The sequence below is a fragment of the Varanus komodoensis genome, unplaced genomic scaffold (assembly GCF_004798865.1).
Source record: "Varanus komodoensis strain SLA01 unplaced genomic scaffold, ASM479886v1 scaffold18_3, whole genome shotgun sequence".
Taxonomy (NCBI): domain Eukaryota; kingdom Metazoa; phylum Chordata; class Lepidosauria; order Squamata; family Varanidae; genus Varanus; species Varanus komodoensis.
Genome location: NW_025335549.1, coordinates 4509652 through 4527660, shown reverse-complemented (window position 1 = coordinate 4527660; position 18009 = coordinate 4509652). Strand labels below are relative to the sequence as shown.

Here is an 18009-nt window from a genome sequence, read left to right as displayed (position 1 = left end):
TCATTTGGTTTTCATTTGTTTTGAAAGCAGCAGTGGCCTTTGATAGCACCATGTGACTGTGATAAATGAAACTTGGCCACATTTCATGTTTGCAGTGGGGTAGCTGGCATTATGAGTGTAATACAAAGAGTGTGGCAATCAATATCACTTCTGCTAATTGAAGCATGACTATCCGAATGGCCCTCTGACACCTGGCAGAATGAGCATTTCATAAAAGCTCCTGTTGGAAGTTCCGTACTTGCAGTTATGAATTTCCCTAATGCCGCCATCCAATTTCCATGGATATCAGTGGGGTAACAACTGGAAATATTGCTGGCTTTTCTCTTTAGGGGTGTACAAAGGAGTCCTGGACCCAAACAGGCCCAGTCTTGCAGTTATAATCCCAAGCGTTTAATGTTACATTAGGGTTCTGTGTATGGTACGGCTGGCTTGGTGAAGCTTTCTGCACAGGGGCATTAACCACAATCTTTAGTGCCTTGCAAGAGTCTGGAAAGCTTCCATAGACCAAGGCTTCATGTAACACATCTCTCAAAGGACTGTCCTGTTCTTGCCAACCAGGTCCAGTGTCGGCAGGTGGTCTGCTTAGACCACCTGTCGAGATCCCAGCACTACACCATGCCTGTGTTCTACTGAGTGCCAGATGGCCACCACTGAAATTGCCTAGCAGTGTATTTTCCTACCACTTTGTGGATGCTATCTTGGTGCTCTTTCCGTGACGGTATTTATTTATTTACTGCATTTACATTCTACTTCTCAGCCCATTCTTGTCTACTGCAATTGCTTACATCAATAAGAGTGGACAAGAAGGGGGATCGACCAACCAAACAACTCTGTCATCAGGATTACAAAGAGGTTCAAGGGAAGGTGCAGGAAGGAGAAAGGAAGGGGAGGGAGTTTCATTTTCTCAAAACCAGAACAAGGTAGTGAGCTATAAAGGACAAAATGCCCTTGAAGCCAAACTGAGCTTTGGCATTAATGGTATTCCTGCTAGAATTAGGGTCACACTTGTTCTGCGGGTCAATAGATGGGGTTAGAGCATACCTTCTTTCTCCTTCTGTATTTCCAGAGCAGCTTCAGGTAGAGTTGGGTGTTCTTTCCTGAAGTGAGAATCCTAAAGTAGCTCTTGGCCCATCCTTGGCTGAAGGATGGGCCAAGTTAGTCCACCCCTTTTTGCTGTTGTTATGTGCTGTCAAGTCATCTCCAACTTATGGCAATCCCATAAATGAAAGCCATCCAAAAATGTCCTCTCCACGATAGCCCAGCTCAGCTGTTCTAAGTCCAAGGCTGCAGATTCCTCTATGGATTCAGTCCGTCTTAAATTAGGCCTTCCCTTTCTTCTTCCATTTTCAACTTTCCCTAGCATGATGCGTTCCTCAGTGAGTTTTGCCTTCTTACGATGTGTCCAGAGTATGACAGCCTCAGCTTTGTCATTTTTGCTTCTAGGGAAAGCTTGGGATTAATTTGATCTATGGCCCACTTATTTGTCTTCCTGTTGGTTCAGATTTTTTTTATAAAGCTCTCTTCTAGCACCATGTTTAAAATGCATCAATTTTCTTCCTGCCAGCGTTCTTCACTGTCCAGTTTTCACATCCATACACTGTGACTGCGAATACAACACTGTGGATGATCTTGACTTGGACTCCACTGAAATGTCCTTACACCTGATGATCTTTTTCTAGTTCCTTCACTGTTGCCCTTCCAAATTCCAGTCTTCTTTGCATTTCTTGACTGCAGTCTCCCTTTGAACTGATGACTGAGCTGAGGTATGTAAAATCTTTCACAATTTCAATTTCTTCTTCCCCTTACCTTGGGGTTCTTCCCAGGGCACAGAGGGTGCATCCTTCTGGTGGCCTTAAGTGACTTCCCTGATAACAGAAGCCAGAACTTGTATTTCCTTTCTGTCTGAGTCCTCAGGATACACATGGTTATCATCAGAGGAGTTCCACTGCTTCACTTCTCTCCTTCCTTCAATGGAAACGAAAAAGAGCAGGGGGACACCAGGGAAACTGATGCAGATATCCAAGGAAACCTGATCCAGCCCTCTTGCTCTCACAGGGAATGGGTAAGCAATCTGGCCTAACCAAAACCCTTCTGCCAGAACGTAGTTGAGACCTCAGGCAAGGGCCGTCTTTCTCTCCCCATCAGTCTGCAGCTATTGCTAGCATGAAATTCCAACAACAATGGAACTCCCAACTGTTAAGTAAGTAAGAAAGTAAGTAAATAAATAAGGTTCCCTGTACAAAGATCTTCCCTGTTTTTTCAGCCCCCTAAAAACACCTACGATATCTCTCAGCTCTGTAAGTGTTGTTTCTTCCTTTAGCAGTGGCTTATGAGAGGTGGTAGGCTCTCCCACTCGAGAGACATTGAAAAAGAAATTGGAAGCCATCTGAGTGGGATGGAGTAACGTGCTGTCCTGCAACAGCAGGGTTGGACTCGATGGCCTTCATGGTCCCTTCCAACTGTACTATTCCATGATGGGCTTCCACTTTTCTTAGCTTCAATGGAAACAGTCCATTTCTGAGCACAACACTGAAGCCCCAAGGGTACATTCCTATCAAGGTGAGCATGAACCCCTGAATCCAGAAGCCCATTCTCATCAAACATGCAGTAGAAAGAGCTTGTCCTGCTCTGGATTTTCTCTAGAAGGACACTGTTGTCTATCTAGCTGAAGCACTTCAGGGTAGGCAAGGAAGCTGCAGTGGCTTCAAGGTATCCTCCTCCATGACTCAACCCCCAAATTTCTCCTTTATCCCCTCAAAGGTCCCCCCTCCAACCTCAGAGAGCAGCCAGTGCAGTGCATCCTACGCTGGCTGTGAGGGGAGAGGAAGGGGCATTGGAGCTCTGCTTCCTAGCTCACAATGCTGGGAATCAGAACTGCCATGGTGACCAGTAACACCATCTGAAGGACCGTCTACACCGTGTATACCTACCCCTCCCCTCAGATCAGCTCAGGAGGCCCTTCTACCAGATCCACCCTCAGGGAGAGGAGAGGGGTAGCAATTAGGCAAAGGGCCTTTTCTGCTGCTGCTCCCCATCTCTGGAACTCCCTCCCTAGGGGAATCCGCCTGCCACTGTCTTTATTTTCCTTTCAGCACCAGGCAAAGATATACCTTTTTAGAATTTTTTTTAAAACGCTTAGCCCCTGAATGCTGTGGCCCTTTTTATACTGTTATCATAAATGTTTTAATTCATTAGTGATTTAATAGGCTTTTAATTGGTTTTAATATGTTTAATGTAAGCCTAGGAAGGCCTCGGCAGTTATAGGTGGCATGTAAATACGTGTACAATCAAACAAACAGACAAACATAATTCTCTCCATGGCTCTTGATGTCCTGAGAGTGAGAAAGGGATTTATTTTGATGTTTCTAAGGTAGAACAATGTTCCACCCCCCATCTTTTATGGTGGTTTTATTCTGCCAGTCACAGGACCTCATTGGTGGCTCTTGTTCTGTCATCTTTGCTTCAGTTCTTGCAGGATGTCAAATTGACAAAGTACTTTTCTGCCAACCCATGGGCATGCTCCAGTAGGACAATGGGAAGCTGTTAAAAGCCATGTGAAAGGGCTTCATTTGAATGGGATCATGGTCATAGGCTTCTCCTGATCTTCTTCAAGATAAGGCATGCTCCCAACTCTAGGGAAATTACAGAGGAGTTTCCTCTGAATTTTGCAAATAACTTAGGTCGTAGCCAAAGACAAAAAAATGATTTCAGCCCATTGAAATACTTTCCTTCCATTGCGAAGTACAGCACAATGAGAAAAAAGCATGCCAAATGTTGCCCTTTTTCATGCCCACTCCCCCGTATCAGACGCTAAAATTACAGGATTGTAAAAGCGCATGTATGCATTAAAAGGAGAAAAGATTTTTCTGCATGCGTAATGCCTTTTCTTCCCCCGTTCCCCATCTCTAATAAAAAGTACCTATTTAAGGAGCATCATTGTATGACAAATGCAGTATTTTAGTGAAGAAAAGAGGTAGCAGATTTCTATAATTGCAAGTGCTGAAGAATTTAGCATCCCATTTCAAAGTAACAGCACTGTAAAGAGCAGCGAAGCCCTGCAGAAAGGGTTTCTGTGAATTCTTTCAAGGGCATGGCCAAGAGATTAGCATTTATCTGAAGTTATTCACACGGCAGAGCAGCAACTTTCATTGGACTATAGCAGGTCAGTCCATTTCATCTTTATAATAAACACACACCCAGCACTTTGCACTTCTTATCATCTTCCTGCCTGCCTCAAAGAAGACTCAAAATTGTCATTTTCCTTTTGCTGTCAGTTTCTATAGACTGGAAGAAATCCAAATATTTTGTCTTTCTCCCTGTGCTACTTTCCAACACAAAGTATATATTTTTCAGGGTGAGAAGCTGGACCCTCTCACATTGGGAAAACCTTCTCTGCACCTCTCTAACTCAAGAGCCAAAAGCAGGCTCAATTCGGCAGGGATTCTGGCTTCACTTTTAAAGTGGGCTATGAAGAGCATTTGCTTTAAAGCCAATGAATTCAGGCTGCCATTTGTGTAAATTGCACAAATGGTAGCCAGATTTCGCACAGATTTCCATCACTTGAAAAAAGACATGCGCATAAATTACTTCCCATGTTGGAGGATCACTTGACTCATGGCCAGTTTGTGGCAGTGCTGGGTCAATAGGGTAGCAAGTGGGACCTAACCTGTCTCTGGGGGAGATTCAGGTGACACAGTGGCTTAAACTGCTGTGCTGCTGGGCTTGGTTGATCAAAAGGTCGCCGGTTCGAATCTGCACAATGGGGTGAGTTCCCGTTGCTCCGTCCCAGCTCCTGCCTACCTTGCCGTTTGAAAGTATGCAAATGCAAATAGATAAAAAGGTACCATTTTGGTGGGCAGGTAACAGCATTCCATGCACTTCAGTGTTTAGTCATGCCAGCCACATGACCATGGAGACTGTCTGCGGACAAACGCTGGCTCCCTCGGCCAGGAAACGGAGATGAGCACCACCCTCTAGAGTCAGGCATGACTGGACTTCATGTCAAGGGGAAACCTTTACCTTTAGCCTGTCTCTGACCCCCAGATGTTGACCTTCCATCCAGAAAAGTGTGTTGGTACAATCAGATGATCAAGTTTGGGGGTTGTATAGAAATTGAAATGAAATTGCTTACTATTATGGGTGTGAGAGGAATCTGCTTTGGGCAGATAGCCTGACAGATTCCCTGGTTTTCAGCTGTCCAGATTATGTATTTATTTATTTCCGATTTACATCCTGCCTTTTTCCTACAAAGGGCTCAAGGCAGCTTGCATCATTCTCCTCCTCCATCTTATCCCCACAACAACCACCACCCTGTGAGGTAAGTTGGGCTGAGAGTCTGTGGCTGGCCCAAAGTCACCCAGTTGGCTCCATGGCTGAGAGGGGACCAGAACCCAGATTTCCTGAGTCCCCATCCCAGGTTCTTAACCACTGCACCACCTGCTCTGCCACGGGCTGGGGCCTGAATTCCTGGTGTGCACACCCTGGGTTTGTGGGGACTCTCCAGCAATGGAGCCCAATGCACTGAGCAGGCAGTGCCATGACTGGCTGCTGGGAGAGGTGGCCGGCACACAGGGAGGGAGGCTGGCCGCAAGGAATGGCAGCTGGGGAAGGTTCCTGGAGGTTCTCAAATGTCTGTGGACTTCTTCCAGGCTTGGCCCTCTTCCTTAGAGAAGGATGAGCACCAGAAGGAATCTAACAGGTAGGTTCTGGAAAGGGTCAGTATATCCCTACTTACTATTACCTCTTTAGTTACCCCTAAAAATATGCCTGCTTTCAGACTAGATGGAAGCTGGTTTCTGTAGGTAGAACCCAAACCTAACCTCAGCACATTAGAACTGGGTATTTCTTCAGCTCTTTGGATTTCAAAAGAGGCAAACCTGGTCAAACAAAACAAAGAGCAAACAAAAAGGGATCCATCCCAAAGAGTCCCACTGAAGTGGTGCAAGGAGGAACTGATCTCCAGTGCCGTATTCCCAGGTTCCTGGGGCTCTGCATGGGTAGGGCAGTCTACACAGGACCTAGACAATCTACACAGGACCTAAGTTACCTCTCCCACGAAGAAGGTCTATGGAGACAGGCAACAAGGATGTGACAGCCTGTGGGACCACAGGGCCTTCCACATTCTCCTCCTCATGTGATTTGAGCCATGTGTGTGCAGACAGTGGGGGGCAGACTTTGCACAGGGCTGTACAATTAAAAGTTGCGCCAGAAAGTAATACAAATATGAACCATACGTACGGATTCTGGAAGTCCTACTGAAGCAGGAATATGGTACACACAGTTGTTTACAAGGCTGAATGGATATGAAGTTCGCAGCCAAACAGGAGGCTTGAGTGGAAGGAGTAAAGGGTTGAAATAAATTGGGGCTGTACTTGTACCTAGTGCTAAATGAACCCCATTAGAATCAAACAAATATTTGTTGGACCACAATTCCCACCACCTCCAGATAGCATGACCCATCAAAGACATGTTATCTTAAATACCATTGGTTTCAAAGGCAAAGTGATGGAACAGAGGCTTAAATCTCTCCCTTTGTAATTTCCAAGGCTTAATATGCTTAACCTTAGCTGGATCATGCCCTATATATTTTAGATCGAGAGAGAAGCATCCCCGTCCCCAGAAGAGTAATAATTTATTACTGTGTCATGGAATTAGCTGATACAGCCATGCAGCAAGTTGAGATCAAACTATAATGTACCTCAGGCTATATTATTTAAATCAAAATGTTATCTGCAATAACACGGAGAGAGGGAAATAATTTTTAAAAGTGCATTCTGAAAAATTTTTAAATTGGCTTTGTCAAGGCACAAGGGAACTTGCTTTTTGCTGCATTAACACTGATTGCTTGATATGGTATCTCCACAGAAGCCATGCAATTAGAGTGTTACAGAATCCATTGAAGTGTGGTATATGTATAGGGACAAACAGGGAAGTTCTTTATATGTGAGAAAGACAAACAACAGAGAACCTTAATAGACTAAAAAAGCATAGATCGTTCCATTTCTTTAATCAAGATCTTTAAAGAATTTCCCATTATTAATAAGTGACTTCATACCAAAACGACTGAATAGCTACTGCTGTGTTGCTCTATTATAAACGAGTGTGGTGATGCAGGGTCAGATCAACATCTTATTAGGAATGTATGAATTGGCAAAAAGCCACTCCATGCATGCAGTTTCTGTTCTGTCATTGCCCTTCGATGGACTTGAAATTTGTACAAATACACTTGTATGTATTTTTATACATGTGCTTGAGTGAAGAGTAAGATTTATAAAATGAAAGTATCAAGGACCAAGCTATAAGACTCAATAAATGAACCCCTTTAGTTGATTTAGTTGATTTATACTTGATTATGTACAATTGATCCATTCCTGGTTGCAATTCTATGGGTTGCAAGTCCCATGAAACTGCGTAAAGGCTTATAACTGAAAATTATAAGGAACTTATTACTGAGCCTTTACAATGCATTGTAGAATTTGTTAGATAAATTGATAATTAAACAGGAAAGCCTGCCTGTGAATGCTAGGAGCAATGCCGCAAGTTACCCCACTGACGTGATCAGACCGTTTCTTGGTGAGGTTCATACTCATGGCATTACTTACCTCCTGCAGAGATAGACGGCCATTCAGGTGGTCCCCTCCTCCAGGAGAATGAGGGAATCCCATGGATTTCTAAATGCTCTTGTGGCTTTCCCAGTGGATAGAACTGGTGAACAGTGGGGTGCAGAGGGCTGTAGATCTGCTTGCACTCCTGTGTCTTCCCCAGTGCTGTAGAGGCTGCTGTGCCTCTTAATATACTGGAGAACTGTTGGCAGTGAAACGGAATGCATGCAGCAAGCATGCACAGGATACAGGACTCAAGGCAAGGATGCCGGAACGTGCTGTAGATCACAGAATCGCACCTCTTGCACTGTAGTGCACGCAGCTAAGACGACCGCTTGGCTGCCTGCATTACTTCCTTGGCTAACCATCCAGCAGAGCTCTTCTGGGTGCTCTGAGGGCCATTAATACCCTCCTCACTGGACAGGGCCCGACCCCCTCCATGAGGCACCCTGGTTTTTTGCATTGCAATTTGGGGACAAACTCTCTGGTTTCCTTAGTGACCATCCTTAGCTTCAGTCAAGGCCTCTAGTGCCACCACCTGCCCTATTACGTGGGCTCAGATGAAGTTATTGCGCTCCAATGGTGTGGGCAAGCTGTTTGAAGCAGTGCTCTCTCCATCCATGCCCTTCCTGCCCGAGAAAAGCTAGCTGAACGATCCTACCTGAGTGGGTCCAGATAGTGCATCTTTGTATGAAGGGGTGGTTCCTGCTTGGGAAGGCAGAAGTGCAACCACGCCAGAAAAAACACCTGCTCTGGACCCAGCCAGCTACTGCTCAGCAGCAAGTATGACTTTTTTTTAAAAGAGAATGCACTTTTAATGTTTTGCTTTTATTCCTTTATTTGTTTCATCCTTGTTCTGTTCACCAGCAGTGCCAGATTTACATATGGGCTGAGCGGGCTGCAGCCCAGGGCCTCAGGATCTAACTGGGCCTTGGCCTCCTGCCATTTTTTAAAAATGACCATTAATTTGATTTCATATGCAACAATAAAAATCAGGAGCATACCTAGGTAAAAAAAAATCATTTCCTAGACTAAAAAGAATGATCTACAGTCAACAGTGTCCCAAGACCGGTTGTCTGATCTAAGCATGCTCTGCATAGAAAAAGATAAATGGTGACTTACTGGTTGCCATGATATAATTGATAAGTTTGCATCCCAAAAAAGCTTGGAAGAAACTGCTCTGACTTTGTTTATAGTGTAATGCTATAACATAGCTATGACTCCTCTATAAATGTTCTGTATGAACATCTTCATGAAGCCCGTACTTTTGTAAATGCAATCTTTTTATCAGTGCTAAAATTCCAGCAATGTTTTACTTTCGTTGAGTAGAGAAAGAAGAGAATGAGATTTTGTTTCTTATGATCCGATTCTATTAAGTTTGGGCCTCCCAAGGTCTCCTATCCCAGGGCATCCAGTTGCTTTAATCTGGGGCCATTCACCACATCCGTTGAATTTCTCCAGTGCAGATTATTTTTGTTCCAGTTCATTTTTTATAATCATTTCCCAAAATTGGCCAAGGTCTTCACACTTAGGAATCAAAAGCTTGAGCTTCTAGGAATTAAGTTGAGAAAGCCAAACTGGCAGGATTTTCCCGTTTTTTCCCCAATAGTGTTTTTCCCATCAGTATTGTTGAGCCTGCCTCTGTCATGATGAATTTCCTGCGGCAAACAGAGATGATCCCAAGAGCAGGAGAACAGCGCACATGGCGACAGCAAGCAAGCCATCCTTCCATACTCTCCCCAGCATCTCTGACCTGGCATTGCTCAAGGGCCTTGGGGAGTGATTCAAAAGGCAACTCAGCCCCTTGGCTGCTGCAGGCACAGCTCTCAGAACAGGGCAAGGGGGAAAAGTCATCCTTCCATGGGATCACTTGGCCTGCAGCTGCACTGGAAAAGAGACGGACAGGTCTTTCTGATCACTCCCCAGTGCGCTGGCACAGTGCCTTGCCAGAGCATCGACAGTATGAGGACTGCCTCTTCCCTTCTGCAGAAGCCACATGGCTCTTCTTCCAGCAGCCAAGAGCGACATCAACTCAATGGATTCTCTCGGACCCCCACTCAGCCTATGCTGGCAACAGCAGCCGCGAGCCTTGCCTCTCCCCCTCTGGTTAGTGGCTCTGTGCTGACCTGGACGGTTTAGGACCAAAACTGATGGGACTTCAGCTTCCAGTATTCCTGCCTTTTGGCCATGCTGGCAGGTGCACTTGTGGAACCGTCTGTGCAGAGCATTCATTCCATCAGTCTGACTTTTGGGGGCTCTTCGGAGATGTTCTGATGGACAGAGGTGGAATTTGCTCTCTGAATTCATTAGGTGCATTATGCATAGCTCAGACTGGCTTGAGTCAGGCTCAGTCGCCCCGATCCATTTGTGCCTGCCCTCTCCTTCCTCCTCTCTGGGAAGAAATGAAGAATTTGGGTTTGAAGAACTTAAGAAAAGATGGGAGTGTGCCAGTTTCAGTTCATCCCAACTTATTAAAACTTAGTCTGGTATTGCAGCCTGCTCCTTCTCATTGGCAAGGCAAGGAATGCCTGCTCCAAAATAGCAAGGCAAATAGAAAGAAACACCGCTCCTCTAGATGCCTTCAGAATTAAATGTCAAAAAGTAGGAGGAAGCTAAGAAAGGAGACGAGGGATTTGGCACATATGTGTGAAAATAAATTTGTATGAACCTTTATTTTATCTCATTAGAAGATGAAGCCTTATCTCGTGGAAGCTGCTACAGGGAGAGGGGAGGGGAACACAAAAATTTCCATACCTAACCTGATAGTGTTACCACACAGATCTGCCTGGTTGGCTATTAACTATTCTGCTGAGTCATGCTCACTGCCCTGTGGGAAGCAGACTCTGCTAACCTTTTATCTTATCACCTAGAAAAATGAAAGTGGAGCCCAGAAAATCGTTACTTGCAGATGGTCTTTGGAGATGAGTGCTCTGGGGATATCAGAACATGGCATTAAACCTGTTGTTCCCAGATCCTATTCTAGAGGTTTGCCAAGATAAAACCATCAGGGTGGGAGCCCCTTCAGGACCTCCCCTCAAATGCACATTTACATAAATGAGCACCCCCAAGGGGTTGGATGCAAGCAGGATGATGAACCAAGATGTGTTTGAGAGCACAGCGTTTATTTGCGTGAGAGACTGTTCACAGTTGCAAAGGAAACTGTGGGAAGAGAGGTGCTGAGAAAGGGACCTCTGTGTTTCATCCAGAGCTGGCAAAGGAGACTGATGAATCTCCAAGGTGGGTTAAGAAAAGAGAAGAATGTGGAGGTAGTTCATATACTGAAAGTCAGCCACAATTCCCATGCTTACGCAAAGTCGTCCATTTCGGAACAAGAAAGCAAATGCAGCACTACAAAATGAGGAATACTTGGCTCAACAATACGGCAAATGAGAAGGATCTTGGGGTTGTTGTAGATCACAAGCTAAATATGAGTCAACAGTGTGATGCAGCTGCAAAAAGGACAGATGCTATTTTGGACTGCATTATCAGCCCATATCACTTCCATAACATGTGACATACTAGTTCTCCTATACTCAGCACTAATCAGATCTTACCTGGAGTCCTGTGTCCAGTCCCGGGCACCTAAGTTACAAAAAGATGCAGAAAATCTAGGAAGGGTACAGAGGAGGGCAACAAGGATGATTCAGGGACTGGAGGCAATGTTCTATGGGAAGAGACTCCGAGAACTGGGCATGTTCAGCCTCAAGAAGAGAAGACTGAGAGGAGAGATGAAAAGTACCTGAAAGGCTGTCACAAAGAGGAAGGACAACATCTCCTTTTGTTCATTCCAGAGTGCAGAACACAGTCTCGAGTTAAAAGAAACCAGATTAAGACTAGACACCAGGAAGAATTTCCTCACTGTCAGAACAGTACAACAATGGAACCTATTACTTGAGGAAGCTGCGGGTCTCTCTCACTACAAACATTCAAAAAGCATCTGAAGAGTCCTCTGACTTAGTGTCCTGCAACAGCAGGGGGTTGAACCCAATGGCCTTCTGGGCCCTTCCAACTCTGCTATTCTAAGATTCTATGAAAGGCTGTCATCTTTCTTGTTCTCATTTCTCATCTACTTGTTTGAACTATGGAGATTACTTGTATGTACCTGTTTGGCCTCCAGTCAGTGCATCTCAAAACAAGTATTACTCAGGTAGAAAAAAGGGGCAGAAAAGGGCAAATACTATTTTAGCTGCTAACTTGTTTAAAAATATACCATTTTAAAAACTTTGCATTTTTCAACAAATGTTTTTATTGTATGATGGTCATGTTTGGAACTGTTGTAAACTGTCCAGAGTTAAATAAGTAAATAAGCAAAGGGGTTTTTCTACATAAGGGTGTTAATCTCCTGTATCTGGGTTTGTTGGAGAACTGCACTCTGAACCTTATAGGGTCTGTTGAAAGAACAAGAAAAATTGCTTCTGCCACTTGACGGGCCCCTCCCATTAACTACCTGAGATGAGTGTTTTCCTCTTATAGCCCCAGGAGTGGATTCAATTTCAGAGAATGCCTTGAGGACGGCAAAAGTGTAGGCCAAAGGTAGTTGGGCCAAAGACAAAAGGTTTGGGCCAAGATTGCCAAAATATACCATTCTGTTTTTACCAGAAGCTCTGGCTATCTAAGAGGAACCATTTCCACTTTTGTTGTTGTTGTTAGTCACGAAGCCGTGTCCGACCCACAGCGACCCTATGGACAACATTCCTCCAGGCCTTCCTGTCCTCCACCATCCCCCAGAGTCCACTTAAGCTCACACTGACTGCTTCAGTGACTCCATCTAGCCACCTCAGCCTCTGCTGTCCCCTTCTTCTTTTGCCATCTATTGTTCCCAGTATAAGGCTCTTCTCCAGGGAGTCCTTCCTTCTCATTAGGTGGCCAAAGTATTTGAGTTTCCTCTTCAGGATCTGGCCTTCTAAAGAGCAGTCAGGGTTTTTAGAATGGGGGAAAACTTCACCAAGGCATGGAAGCCATCCAATGATGACCAGTGCGGGGGAAAGGCTGGGACAAGGGCAGGGACATGATCAGGGAACATATAAATAGAGAGAGAGCCTCTCTGATTGTGATTTTCAGGGTGTAGCACAGCTTTTGCTCCACTGCCTGCCAATTTGCAGACCTGGAATTTACACAAACGCATTCATACATGATTGTGCAAATTTGTACTCCCAGAAATGTGTAAATCAACCAAAGAAGTGCAAATTTTAACACATGCATTCATAATTGAGGGGGGATACTTGGTGATACTTTTTTTAAAAAATTACTTTTTTTCCTGCATCTAAAAAGGGGCCTACTGGTGCATTTGCCCAGCATTGGAAAAGTGAAGAACCACCTACTGACAAACTGATTTTAAAAAAGATCTTAGACTGTGCCAGACTGACTTTGTCTCTGAAGGAGAAAGAAGATTCAGACTTCTATCAAACTTGGAATTCCTTTTCTTACTGGCTAGAGAAACGGGACTATGCATAGATTTAAATATGTTTATGAATTACCATAAAAAGAAAAAGTTTGGGGGGCTGACCCAGTAGTCTGATGTTTTTTGATGATTGAGGATTTTTTAGTTTCTTTCTGTTAGCTTTGTTAGTTAGTAGAAAATAACAGTAAAACTTATTTAAAAAGGGGTCTCCTGGGCCATCTAGTCTGACCCAGTTCCCTCAGTTTTGCCTCATATGGCTTCCATTGCAATCTGGCCACTATCCTACTGGCCCCGTGCTACACCAATTCTAACCTGGCTATATCATTCTTGTAATGCAGAGCCCAGAACTAGACACAATACTCCAGTTACAGGCACTCCAGAGTCATATAGAATGGCAGTAATACCTCTCTTGACACAGAAGTCACATGTCTGGTTATGCAACCAAGGGTGGTGTTTGCTTTATTAACTGTCACGTCACACTGCTTCCTCTGGACATGATTCTGTCCTGCCTCATTGCACAGCTGCAGCAACCGTTGCTCCTAGGCAAGCCAGCAGGTTGGAATCAATATTCCTCTTAGATAAACCAACGGCAGTCTAGAGAAAATGGGGCTGGCTGAAATGAGTAGAAGAACATGAGGGACTGGGTTGGAAAAACCAAGGTATGCATCTTTAAATGCTAAAGGGGATATTTCAGGTTGGCAAGCAGATGGCTTTTATGTCACTGCCTTATAAATCAATAGCTGATTAAGTAAAAAGAAAAGCTACTCACAGGATTAAGTGACAGAAAGAAGTCATTTTAGTGATGCACTATTTGGAATTATTGCAATATAAATGGTGCCCCACAATGAAAAATCATGAAAGGACGAGCTGGCTCCCCTTCTGCTGTGTTCTGAGCAGGATGGCAGTGAAGTAATAAATCCTTTTCATTTGTTTCCATTCAGGTATTCCCCACTCCTGCATTGCTATCACCATCTTCATATGGGAGAGAGATATCTGGGACATGTGTACAAACACATCACTTCACATTAACTGACTTTGGTGCTAAAGCTTGTATTTACCTGGTCTGAAACTGAATTATGTCCAACTCAGAATGCTCACCTCCTGTGTGGAATGAGTGTTCTTTTCCTGCACCTGCTTTCTTGCATCAGTTTATAATTTGATCTCAGTTTACAACCTTCCCTTCCACCCACCCCAGCCCTTTGAATGCTGCTATGGCAATTGCCCGGCTTTGAAGAACTACTAGATGAGGTCTATCATGGTGAGTTGAGTGCACTGGGAAAACTAAATTACTAGGGAACCCAGCTCCTGGAATCTTTCCATTGCAGCAGTACCAGAGTTGCCTTGTGTCATAAGCCAGAGTTCCTCCTTTGCACATTCAAAAGCTACAGACAGTTTTCTTTGCAAAGTGTTCTTTATTGACCAAAAAAGCACAAAGCACTCAGAATGAACCTCTTAGCATGCACGAAGTAGTTTATTGAACCCAATCTAGTTCTCACCTCCAGTAACTCTCCTTATGAGCATACCTGGGCCCCACTGGGAGGGGGCCTTCGGAAAGCTAGCACGATTCCTCTCTGCATGCCAGTTCTCTAATTGGGCCACCTTCCTCTCTGACATCATGAGGTCAAGAGCTGGAGCCACCCACTCTGTGTCTCAGAAACTCCCCTGCTCTGAGTGCCTTCCCACCACTTGGTCATTCCCAATGACTTCCTGCCCACCTGGAGTCCGGCCGTGAGATGAGCATTTCCGCTTCTCTCATCTCAGTGTCTTGTCATGGCCTACAATCCCACCCCACCCCACCCCACCCCACCCACCCTGTTCTGTTTCATATTCTGATTCTGATTCCTCTGAAGTCCATCCAGTAGTCCTTGAGAACAAGCACCTAAAGCAACCATCTTTCACACTTCCAACAGAAAAACTGAAACAGAAAGATCTCTGTCATAACTGGCCAATTAACTGATTAAAACATAACATAACTGGCCAATTAACTGATTAAAAAACAAATGTCTTTGATTTAGTGTCTACAAATCCCTGATCAACAGGACAGAAGTCAAAGCTAAACAAAACAAAACAGAAGTCAAAGCAAAGCAAAACACATCTTTGTAGTAGAACTTTTGCAACTTGTGGGGGGAAAAATCTTAGAAAAAATGTGTTTCTTTTTCCGTCTCTATTTTACTAAGGAAGCAACACCTCTCCTTTTTATCACAGACATAAAATTTTACTATACATTAGATACTAAAGGAAAGAGGTAATTGCATTCCGTCAAGTATTATATTCCTACATTACTTGGGTTGGAATAGTTCTGAACATGATGCAGAGAAGCCTTCGTGATTGTCAGAGTCCGAACAGTGATGCCTTATGTGGTTATCTGAATTGCGCAGATTGTGTCTACTATGTCTGAGGGATGCCTGCTGACACCTTTAGGCTCTACCCCTGTCCTAGGGCACCCTGTAGTCCCTTGAGTAGGGATTGTCTATTCCATTCTCCTGAGCGGGGACAGCAAGTCAGGTGTATAACTCTTTCCCTCAGCTTCCTAATCTCCCCTGGCTTTGAACTGTACAAACTGCAAAACTATGCACTTGGGTTATTGAAATCGCTTTTACCTGTTAGAAAAACTAAAAAGGTCAAAACTTTGGGCACATCATGAGATGACAATGCTTCCTGGAAAAGCAAACATGCTAGGGAAAATTGAAGGCAGAAGAAGAAAAGGAAGACCTAATAAGAGATTGATTGATTGATTGATTGACTGACTCTGTCAAGGAAACTTCCACCTTGAATTTAGAAGAGCTGAGAGGGTTGTTATGGATGAGACACTTTGGAGTGCTTTTGTTCGTAGAGCTGCCACAAGTTAAAGACGACTTGATGACCCCAAACTGCTACATACCCTTGATTCCTCAAAATGCTCTGGTGGAGTCCCAAACCTGTTTGTTGACTTCTCGACTTCATCAAGTGTGCAGTGTATTCCACCTTGTGCTTCACATGCTCAGAGCTCTGAGCTTCACAAGCTTAGGCTGACTACCTGGTCCATGTTAACTCAGTTAAAGCTTGGCAGAGCAAGGGACCCATATCCAAACACATCTCATTCTATGGCACAGTCCCTCCACATTTGCACAGAAGGTCCCTCTCTGCTGGATGGGATAATTTCCTGGGAATTGTATTGCAGTATTGTATTAAAGTATTGCAGTTTTAATACTGATGAGCGATTAACAGTGCAATCCTATACAGGCTACTCAGAAGTAAGTTCCATTGAATGCAATACGAATTACTCTCAAGTAAGTGGATATAGGATTGCAGCATAAATCTTCATACTCTTTGGAGAACTAGAGAAGCCCAGCTCTTTGTTCTAATGAACACACCATTGCTGATAGTGTCAGTAGAGGCAATTTTGCAGTCGGAGCCTTCCTGAAATGCATGCCTACATTTAGTTACAAATGCTGAATATGTAATAGCAAACCATAAACCACATCACTTGGTTTGATTACTGGACTGGATAGGTATCATTTTATGTTGGAGTGTCATGGCATTTGTCAGGAAATCAAAAGTTTCAATACATTTGAGGCAATAATAATAATTTATTTCTGTGCCACCCAATAACTAAAGTTCTCCGGTTGGTTCATAACAATTCAAAACAAGTACAATAGTAAAATAGAAGATAACATACAAATACAATACTAATGTGTACAGACAATAAAATACAGCATAAAATTCAAATAGAAAATTTAAAGCAGCTTAAAATACAAAAGCAATCGCCATAAAAATGAGGTCCCTTAAAACTGCTGACATGTCCTTTTATATGCCATTAAATGCCTGAGAATAAGCAAAGATGAGGTCTTCCAAATGTGAAACAACAAATTACTATACCTGGAAAAGCTTCTTTTTTTTTCTTTTTTTGGTGAAATGCAAACACCACCCTGCTTGCTTGGCCTCTTTTCTTAGTCACAACTCCCAAGAGTGGAAATCAGCAGACCTGGCTTATTCTGCGAGATGAATTGCCATGAGATGCTATTTATCAAACTTGGAATAAATCACTGGCTGAGTTACCCCACTCCAGGTCCAAGCAGGAGATCAGTAACGATGTGCAACAAATGTAACTATATGGGAAGCACAGTGCACACACTGGCTCAGAGTCTGCAGAGCAGAGGGAAGCGAACCATTTTTCACTTTGATTGTGTTATTAATCCCTGCCTGTATCCCTCCAGCAGGCCAGAAGCTGCTCTGGATATCAGAGTCAGTGGTATGTATGAAATCTAAATCGTATCCCATGAAAATTAGCCTCTGGAACTTGATAAGGAGCTGGTTTGGGCCCAGAAGAGAGATTCTGGCCAGAAACAGATTCTAGAAATGAAACCAATGTGCATGTCATAATTGAAATGAAAAGTATTGTAACAGCTTAGGACCACTGGATAGGGGAAGCTGGTGCACAAGATAATGAAGCAAAAGTAAGGCACATACAATGACTCTGGACACCATGTTTTAAGAAGGACATGGCCTATCAAGCATATTTAGATGATGAAGGATTTGTAGACAAAATCCTATGAGCAATGGTTGGAAGAGCGGGGAATCTTTAGCCTGGAGAAGGTAGCATTAAAAAGAGATATCATAGCTGTTTTTTAAGTATCTGAAGGGTTGCCATCATGCAGATGATGAAGAAAACATGTTTTCTGTTGCTCTAGTTGGCAGGACTATGATTGATGGGTAGAAATTGTAAGGAAGCAGATTAGAGATAAAAATTAAGAGAAACTTCCTAATGGTGAGAGCTGTTCAATGGTGGAACGTTCTGCTTTGGGAGATGGTTGTCTCTCTTTTCCTGGAACTGGAAAGCAGAAGGAAGACACATCCTGGCATCTCCCATCACCCAGAATATGGGAGGCCGATGGCCCTTATGCTTTGGAAGAAGAGAAGCCAAGTTGTCCCATCCATCAGATACAGGAAAGGCTATGGGAAGGGACAGAGCAGCAGAGGCTGAGGAGTGTGAAGAGTGGCCAGGAAACTGGTGAAGGCAAGGTAGGA

At 43.9% G+C, this 18009-nt stretch overlaps 1 long non-coding RNA gene across 1 annotated transcript; it reads right to left on the bottom strand.

The window, feature by feature from the left end:
- Positions 1-1240: 1240 nt before the first annotated feature.
- Positions 1241-16102, bottom strand: LOC123021954. The gene is made up of 3 exons (XR_006414431.1): positions 16093-16102; positions 12349-12354; positions 1241-1296 (listed from the first exon to the last, which is right to left on the bottom strand). It is a non-coding gene; the product is annotated as an uncharacterized LOC123021954 (long non-coding RNA).
- Positions 16103-18009: the final 1907 nt, after the last annotated feature.